We start from the raw sequence: 8,658 nt of genomic DNA on the forward strand, positions 1-8,658 counted from the left end.
GATTCATCATGAGATGTAGTCTCGTATGATGTATCTTCGGTATTGTAGATATAAATAACATTTGCGTAAAGCTGGTCAAAGTTTCCAATATGCACTGCATTATCGAGCGGATGGAATATCTCTTTCCCCTTCTCAGCTGTCTGACGCACCACTAAGCCTTATCGGGGCTCCTCTATCTCTCTCAAACTTTATATCTCCGTGGTTCACACATACACATGTCGTGCTCGCGCTACATAGACCCATCTAACACTCTTCGCCCTTGTTCTCTCTATGTGACACGCACCCCCCTAAGTACCATAATCCCTCACTCCATCATAGGCGCACGCACTCCCCCCTAAGTATGATTATCTCTCACTAGCCATCAGGAACACACATATTGTCTCCTTTCATCCATACGTCTATCTCAATATCTCTCGGGGTATCTTCTATTGTGCACACACCTTGTTACTCTATCTCCCACCCATGTAGTCCCATCACGATCTCCAAGGGATCTCTCTATGACAAACATACACTCTCTCCTCCCCATGTCTGTATTTTCTCCGTACGTCTCTCTCGACCTCTCTCCCTTGTTTGTCAGACCCCTCTTGGCCGCGTGCTAGGGGTGTTTCTCTCTCGGTTGCAAACAACCACACACTATCTCCTCACCTTGCTTCCGCTGTCGAAGATGCATGTGTGATTTGTTTGCATAAGACACACACGCTTTATCTCTACTTTTATCGTGTGTTGTCCATGTCTCTTTCACACATGCACACACACTTTTCTCAGTCACTCTTTCTGTTTCACACACCTCTCTCTAGTTAGGTACTCTCTCACGTCCATAAGCATATGGATGTTTTGAAAAGTCAAACTCAGAAAAGTTTGACCAGGTATATGTGGAGAAAAACATTTACATCTGGAACAATCATTAGATTCATCACAACATGTACTTACTTCATACCATCATTTATCTTTGTTATTGTAGATATAAGTAATTTATTTATAAATTGGTCAAAGTTTCAAAAGTTTGACATTAAAAAAATGTTGGCACTACATTATCAAACGGAGGGAGTAGCCTTTCTCTCTCTCTACTATGTCTCACGGGCCTCCCCTCTCACTCGGACTCTCTATACCGACGGATTATATGGTCACTGTGTCAGCATATACCTCTGTATATTGTTTAGTTGACCAATCAACCAGTCAACATGCTACCTTGTCAGCTCGTGTTCTCTATCTTCGTGTGCTGGCCTATGTGGCAGTGGGTGAAAATAACTAAACTAGAGGCCCATCTGACACGCGGTGAAGTAAACAAAGTTGAAACCACTCGGGGTAGCACCCCGACGCTAGTAAAATGAGGGCACACTTCTTCCGTGTGAAGGATGGACTCACACATAATTCACCACTACGTGGCAGAATGCACAGAAGGACGCACTCACACATAGCGAGCAGGCCAGCACACAAAACACACCAGAACACGTGTACGCCGGCGTCGCTGCCGGCTGTGATGGACGGCGAGGCAGCCAACAAGCGGAGGCGGCTCGAGCCAAAACCGCATCCGGCGAGCCTGGACTTCATCAGCAGCCTCGTCGACGACATGCTGCTCGTCATAATCAGCCTCTTCCCCAGCAAATCTGCCATGCGGACCGCCCTGCTTTCCCAATGGTGGTTCTCCTCTAGCGACGCATCCCCTTCAACCTCACCGTTGATAGTTGCCTCTACGATGGGGATTGCAAACATATGGCCGCAGTCTCCAAGATCCTTTCATCGCACCCTGGGCCAGCCAGACGCCTTGACATCCGCATGTTCTGTATGAACTACAAGGTCCAAGCCAAGTTCGACGAGTGGTTCTTATCCCCTTCCCTAGACCAGCTTGAGGAGCCCAGCATTGAAGCTGGACGATGTCGCTATCTACCGCCATCCGCGCTCCGCATCATGCTAACGCTGCGCCATGCCAGATTCAGCTCCTGCTATCTTCCCCAGATTAATGCCGCACCCGGCCTTCTTCTCCCTCAACTCAAGCTGCTCGACCTCTTCGACATTGGCATCTCGAAGACGTCTATGGAGCACCTGCTCCACAGCTGTACTGCACTCGAGTACCTTTTTCTTGAGCAGATCCACGGGTTCATTAGCCTCCTCATCGCCTTGACGAATCTTCGATGGATTTATGTGTCTTGCTGGCCCCACAACAAGACATCAATTGGGAAGAGATCACTCTAGCTGTTCCATGTTATGCTCATTGAGAATGCGCCTTTCCTTGAGAGATTGCTTGTATCTGATCTAGAAGGTCCAACAAAAATCAGGGTCATTGACGCGTAGAAATTGACAGCGTTGGTGTACTCATCTGCCAAATTCTCTGAACTCTTTATTGGATCTGTAATCGTTCAGGTACAACACTCATCTTCTTCTCCATCTTCTTGAAATTCACATTTTTAAATTTCTTCTTGATGTATTTACGACTGTCATCTAGAAAATGATTCCCACAAGCTTGACCCAGTCTATGCGCCCAGTGAAGATCTTGGCAATAAAATCTATTGACCCCAGTCTGTATCAAGTTGTTGGATTCCTTACATGCTTTCCATGCATGGAGAAGCTACTCATCGAGGTGAAACTTCTTTCCTATTAGTAACGCTAATCACAACGTAGCTCAATTTTTTTGACAAGTGTAGTGTTCAAAACTGCATCTACGCACTGCACCGAAAGAAATGATTTTAGTATTTTTTTCTCACGTGATCACCTGCATCATTTTGTTGTTGTACTACTATAGTAGCCTAGGCTTGTCGTAGTGGAAAATAACTTAGACTAGTAACTCTATGATTACCCTAAGAGCAAGTACTACCTCCACAGTGGTTAGTAACATGTCACTAAAAATTATATCGTTAACTGACAAAATGTTAATCCATGTCACTAAAAATTATATCATTGGATTCATATTTGAACATAATTTCAAATGGTATAATTTTTGGTGACATGCATTGTCATTTTCTTAGACTAGTCACAATGGGGAGTAACTTAGAGTAGTAACATGCATATGTTGCTAGTCTATGTTACTACCTCCACAGTGGTTAGTAACATATGTGTTGTGTCATGCATCATTTAATTTATTATGTTGTAGACTCATCTTTTCTTGATATGTGTGATGTTACATGTAACTAGCTATGTTACCACATTCCTCTCTTTCTTCATTAATTACATGCCACGTCCTCTATTTTGTCTAGATAAGTGTGATGTTACCACCTATGTGATTCCCAATATGGGTAGTCTTAGGCTGGTCATAGTGGGGAGTAACTTATACTAGTGTCATGCATATGACACTAGTCTAAGTTACTATCTTCATAGTGCAAAGTCACATAGTAGTGTCATATGTGGCTTCATTTAATAGCTTGTAGACTCATGTTGTCTTGGGAAGTGCTATGTTACAATAACATATTATGTTACCACCTTTTATTAACTACTTGCCACATAAGCAAAAAATTCTCAAAGTGCGCTATGTTACTACTTAAGTTACTATGTTCAAAATTTTACACTAAATACGGGTTAGTTCAAAAGTGGGCTATAACGACCCTCCACTATGTAGGCCAAAACACGTGCCAAATTCACTTGTGATGCATTTGGCATCGATGCCCCTCCATTGCTCACCTGGTGCCCCAATCTGGATCATCTACTTTGCTCCGGTGCCAAATAAACTCACGCAATGAAAAAACATTTGCGTGGGAGAGGGAGAGGACTAAGGCAATAAAAAACACTTGTTTGGGAGAGTGAGGGGCTGGTGTAGTTGGTTTGATTGATTTGTTTATACATGTGGGTCTGTGTGCGTAGCGGTGCAAACTCTCTCACATCGCGAGAATGGTGCCAAAATCTTTTGATTTGACATCGATGCATATTATGCGGCATACTTTTGAGAAATATGGCATTGGCCACATAGTGGTAGGCAACAAATGCCCAAGCTCTTCACGTTCTCCTAGGTAAATGATAGGAAAGAGAAAGAGAGAGAGAGTGAAAAAATATCACTAGCCAGTCAACTCTATCGTATGAGTGAATGATATTGGTACCTCTTGATGGCACGACAATCTTATACAGCCGGCTGCTCTAATAAGTTCTCTTATTTTGCAGATAAAAAAAGACTCGAAAGTGAAAAATGTGCTGCACTATAACAATCTCATCGAATGCCTTGATCTCCATCTTACATAAATTGATTTGATTGACTACCGAGGCTGCACATTTGAGATTAAATTGGGCAGGTTCTTTGTTCTAGAGGAAAGTGCGCTCAAGGTAATGAGGTTTGGCTTTCTCTGGCGCAACAATGAATGGTGTGCTGATCACCGCAAGTGTCTAAGCCTAAATGACAAAGTCTCCATAGAAGCTAAACGTGTTTTTGAAACATCAAGTGGCCAGACACTCGAAAATTTATTTGCCCATTATTGACTTGTCAGGGCGGTGGATTTTATTTGTACGGTAATGCTGCATCCAAATAAAGTAACGAAAGTTCTTACTTAAACTTTCTAGTAATTACCTCTTCGTAGGTGCATCATTACTCCTAACATTTGTAATATTAGTTTGAAACTTGTAATATTGTCGTGTCCTATTCGTGCGTTTTCAAATTCCTGATCAAAGAGGTCCTGAGTTCATGATGATGTTGTGACTGCCATATTTCACCAATAGCCGTCGGATCTAGATCTGACGCATACAAACCAAACTTCTGCAATTTTGCAAAAAGATGCCCGCACTTTTTCCCTATTTACAAACAACTCCTTGTATCTCACAATCAGCCTTATCTCCTCCCCACCACATATAGAAGGCCATGGAAATATTTGGCGCGATGGCCGCTGCCGGCGCCGTCCACCCCCAGTCTTGTTGTCCCGTGCAATACACGGGCATCTACGCACGGGAAATTATGTCGAACACGGCTAGTTGTAAGCATGCTAGCTCTATAGCCATGATGATAGTGACTACAGATGGTGAGGATGACTATGGTTTGCCGAACACGGCGCCTACACTCAGGTGTCATCTTCGACGCAGGGTCTTGTCACTTCACTGTGAGGAGCAGCACATAATAATTTGACCAACGGGTTGTACAGTACTACTAAATTGGTACTACTACTACTACTACTACTACTACTACTACTACTACTACTACTACTACTACTACTACTACTAGCACCACCATTTGGATTTAGTAGTACTACCACGTCCATCTGGATTTAGTATTTGACTAGCAATATCTAGTAATGCATGTCACAAAAAATGTACTACTCCCTCTATAAACAAATACATGGTGTATTATTTTTTTCCTTCCTATAGATGGCTCAAATCTAAAGTCTCATCAATCAGACTACTATTGTACTCACCGAGCGCTCAGCTTGGTAAGCTACCAACAAAAAATTGCTATCAAAGACTACTATTGTACTCCCTCTGTACTGGTGCATTAGTCATGTTACAAAAACCAAATAGTAATCCCAAAACTTTTAGGCACGGTGCATTAACTACCCACCTCGTCCCCTATTTTTTGCCATGAAAAAGAAATCACCCAATACAAGACATGGGGTTGAGGGAGTCCTGGACTAAGGGGTCCTCGGGCATCCGGCCTGTTAGCCATGGGCCAAAGTGATGGGATGTGATGAACACGAAGACCAAAGACTGCACCCGTGTCCGGATGGTACACTCCTTGGCCTGGAAGGCAAGCTTGGTGACTAAATATGTAGATTACTTTCTTTGTAACCGACCTTGTGTAACCCTAGATCCTCCCGGTGTCTATATAAACCGGAGGACTTAGTCCAGAGAAGGGAGACATATTCATGACCATAGCCATACAAGGTAGACCTCTAGGGTTTAGCCATTACGATCTCGTGGTAGATCAACTCTTGTGATACTCATATTCATCAAGATCAATCAAGGAGGACTTAGGGTATTACCTCCATAGAGAGGGCCCGAACCTGGGTAAAGATCGCGTCCCCTGTCTCTTGTTACCATCGACCTTAGACGCACAGTTTGGGACCCCTACCCGAGATCTGCCGGTTTTGACACCGACATTGGTGCTTTCATTGAGAGTTCCACTGTGCCGTACCCAAAAGGTTTGATGCCCCCTTCAATCGTCAACAACAATGCTGTCCAAGGTGATACCTTCCTACCTCGAAAGATCTTCGTGTTCGGCGGTTTTGCACTGCGGGCCAACTCGCTTGGCCATCTGGAGCAGATCGATATCTACGCCCCTGGCCAACAGGTCAGATTTGGGACCTTGAACTACCTTGCGGACATCCTTGGAGACTTGAGCTTCGCCGGATTCGAGACCGCGGCAACCACTCCCGGTCACACCAATGGACATGACCTAAATCTGTCATCGGACCGCATCTAGGGGATAGCTCCTGTAACCGCTCTGGCTTTAGATCCGGAGCAGACAGCGCCATCCAAGGACGAGAAGCTCAACTCCGCCACGGAGGCCATAGATTCCCCGGCGTTGGAGCCGCGCATAGACTTGATCTCACACGACACCTGTGCCACCGGAACTCCGGACTCATCTCCGGTCATAAGTTCCGAACCATGTGATCCCGCGAACGCCGAACTTGATCGTTTATCGATCTTCAAATTCAGCGCCGCGGACATCTTCCAGCACTCGCCCTTGGGCGACATGCTAAACTTATTAAAGAACCTGTCCTTGGCGGAGGACTTACAGCCAAACTATATCTGGTTCGAACTAGGGGCTGATCATGGGGAATTTTTCTTCCCATCCGCCACCCACTCCATAGCCACTGTCGAGGACTTAACCGATATGCTAGATTACGGCTCCAAAGACCTCAACGGTATAGACGACAATGCCCATGAGGAGCAGGGCCAAAACCCACCATTTACCGGACGTTGGACGGTAAATTCTTCATACGACGTATACATGGTGGATACACCTAAAGAAACTAACGACGATGATAAAGAAGATCCAGTCGAGGATAAACCTCCTGAGACACAACCTAGACGCCGGCGTCAGCGGCGCCGCTCTAAGTCATGTCATGCAAAAGACAGCAATGCCGACATCGGAGAAAACAACACCCCAGATGATGCCGGAGACAACGAAGACCCTGTTGAGGCAACGTCCGAACAGGATGAACGGGAAGACCGGCACGATAGCCTTGATGAACAAGCCATACACGAAGACTCGGAGGACAGTAATTATCTTCCGCTCTTTGAGGATGAGGAGAGCCTCGAAGACCAGGATTTCATCGTGCCTGAGGAACCTCTCGAGCAGGAGTGCTTTAAACGCCGGCTATTGGCCACTGCAAGGAACCTGAAAAAGAAGCAGCAGCAGCTCCGAGCTGACTAAGACCTGCTCAACGATAGATGGCAGACATCCTAATAGCCGAAGAATACGGCCTCAAGTGCACAACCAAGGGTTACCCGAAGAGCAGATTGCTACCTCAGTTCGATGAGGAGGCACCGGAACCTGTACTACGCGGTCGGGACAATGCGGTTAACCGACCACCATGCGGTTGGGATAAAGCGGCAGCTCAAGCCGAACAGCAGCCCAACTCAACCCAAAGAAAAAAACAGAGATAAAACAGCTCGGGATCATACATACGACCCTCGGCAGGACCTAGACAGTAGAGCAGAACATACCAGATCAATCTATGGATTGCGAGGACGTGCCTCAATGCGCAACAGCGACTACCTATTCGGACGTGACAATTCTAGTCACGACCTGGCCAAAAACCGCAGATGGACTCCATCTAAGCTACGTCGTGACATGGCCCAATATAGAGGCGCCGCACACCCACTCTGCTTCGTTGACTAAGTAATGGAGCATGAATTCCCAGAAGGGTTTAAACCCGTGTATATTGAATCATACGACGGAACAACAGATCCCACGGTGTGGATTGAGGATTTCCTTCTCCATATCCACATGGTCCGCAGAGATGACCTTCATGCCATCAAATACCTCCCGTTAAAACTCAAAGGACCAGATCGGCATTGGTTAAACAGTCTGCCTGAAAATTCAATCGGGAGCTGGGAGGAGTTGGAAGATGCCTTCCGCGATAACTTTCAAGGTAAATATGTCCAGCCACCAGATGCTGATGACCTAAATCACATTGTCCAGTAGCCCGGAGAGTCCGCCAGAAAGCTCTGGACTAGGTTTTTACTTAAAAAGAACCAAATTGTTGACTGTCTGGACGTGGAAGCCCTCGCGGCCTTCAAACACAGCGTCCGAGACGAGTGGCTTGCTCGCCACCTCGGTCAGGAAAAACCAAAGTTTATGTCTGCCCTTACCGCTCTGATGACCCGCTTTTGCGCGGGATAAGACAGCTGGCTCGCCCGTAGAAGCAATAGCACCAACGATCCGGGAACCTCTGCAGTGCGGGACGGTAATGGAAAGCCACGACGCAATAAAAAAACGTCGCAATAATAATGAGGGCACACAGGACACAGCGGTCAACGCTAGATTCAGCGGCCCCAAACCCGGCCAACGGAAAAAGCCATTTACGGCAAACAAAGATGGACCATCCAATTTAGACAAAATATTGGATAGGCCCTGACAGATCCATGGCCACCCCAATAAACCAACTAATCACACCAACAGAAGCTTTTGGGTCTTCAAATAGGCCGGCAAGTTAAATACCGAACACAAGGGGAAGACGTCGCCCGACGATAGCAATGACGAACAAGCTCACCAACCAAACAACGGGGGTCAGAAGCAGTCCCCCC

This window comes from Triticum dicoccoides, chromosome 4A (assembly GCF_002162155.2).
Source record: "Triticum dicoccoides isolate Atlit2015 ecotype Zavitan chromosome 4A, WEW_v2.0, whole genome shotgun sequence".
Lineage (NCBI taxonomy): Eukaryota > Viridiplantae > Streptophyta > Magnoliopsida > Poales > Poaceae > Triticum > Triticum dicoccoides.